This window comes from Microtus ochrogaster, unplaced genomic scaffold (assembly GCF_000317375.1).
Source record: "Microtus ochrogaster isolate Prairie Vole_2 unplaced genomic scaffold, MicOch1.0 UNK12, whole genome shotgun sequence".
In the NCBI taxonomy this organism is placed as follows: Eukaryota; Metazoa; Chordata; class Mammalia; order Rodentia; family Cricetidae; genus Microtus; species Microtus ochrogaster.
The window spans coordinates 6013892-6015405 of NW_004949110.1; the positions used below are offsets into that span (position 1 = coordinate 6013892).

Below are 1514 nucleotides of genomic sequence, written 5' to 3' on the forward strand. Positions count from 1 at the left end.
GGAATTGAACTCAGGACCTTTGGAAGAGCAGGCAATGCTCTTAACCACTGAGCCATCTCTCCAGCCCAATACTTAAATTTCTTATGTCATCTAAATGTCCTATGATACCTCTTATGAGTGACAATAAATTTGAATCATAATGGGGAGATTATTATGTCATATTCATCAGAAACAAATTTCAAGTTTGGATATAGTAACACAGACCTATAATCCTAGTACTTGGGAATTGGAAGCAGGAGAATCTGACAATCTCATCCTCCACCACGTGAGATTGAGGCCCTCCTGTGCAAACCTAACAAGAAGCAAGTTCCAGATTCTTGCCATGCATTTCATGATTGTGTTTTTCATCTTTCTGAGTATAAAAACTAGGTTATTGGGGGCTGGAGAGATGGCTCAGAGGTTAAGAAAACTGACTGCTGTTCCGGAGGTCCTGAGTTCAATTCCCAGCAACCACATGGTGGCTCACACCCATCTATAATGAGATCTGGTGCCCAGAACATTATATACATAATAAATAAATTTAAAAAAAATAAAAACTAAGTTATTTTCTGTGAGACAGTTTTAATTCCATGGTTCCAAGTCTTAGATTCAGTCATATTTTTTTTAGCATAAATGTCATGTATCATTTATCCTGGCAAAACTGATATATGTTTATTATAAAGCAGTTTGAAAAAAGAGGTAATTAAATGTTAATAAACACAAACAAATTTCTCTCCAGTTACACAAGTAAGCACAATTGAGATTTTCTTCTTTGGGGGTTTGTTTGCTTTGAACAGGGTCTCCTATGCAGCTATGGCTGGCCTGGAACTTGTTATATAGACTAGATCAGGCTGAAGTCAGAGAGCTCTGCCTGCCTCCACTTCTACCTCCCAAGTGCTGGGCCTAAAGGCAGACGCCATCTCTACTGGCACAGTGTTAAGTTTGGTGTATGTTTTTCCAGTCTTAATCTGCATGAAGCCATTAGCATATTGTATCTAGTTTTTAAAGTTATTAGGCTGTTTCTGTGTAAGATGGAGATTTGTTTGTTTTTAAGCAGTTTCTCACTGGGTAGCTCAGCTTGGCCTGGAGTTTGTGTTCTTGCCACCTCCTCCCAAATACTGGGATTCTAGGTATGTACCATAGGCCAACAAAGGTGAAGGTTTTTAAATAAAGGCTTTCGGTGTAAGGTTGAGTAAGTTAATAGGTTAGCACATTAAAAAAAACAAGAAATAAACCTGTTGGTGGGGATATTTTTATATCATCCTTTGAAGGGATGTTTGAGACAGGTCTCACATAAGCCCAAGTTGGCTTCATACTTGTTGCATAGCTGAGGCTGACTTCAAACTCATGATCTTTATATGTTCACCTATATGTATTATCTTTATGGTATAGTTGGCTTGGGCTTAAGTACTTTTCAATAAAACCATTTAGAACCGTATATTTAGAGCCGGGCGGTGGTGGCGCACGCCTTTAATCCCAGCACTCGGGAGGCAGAGGCAGGCGGATCTCTGTGAGTTCGAGACCAGCCTGGTCTA

The 1514-nt window shown here is 39.4% G+C and overlaps 1 protein-coding gene across 1 annotated transcript in view; it reads left to right on the forward strand.

Annotated features, from left to right (window-relative positions):
• The window catches only part of Xrn1 (5'-3' exoribonuclease 1), a 106640-nt gene that overhangs the window by 71729 nt on the left and 33397 nt on the right, over window positions 1-1514 (forward strand). The gene's annotated exons all lie outside the window — the stretch shown is intronic.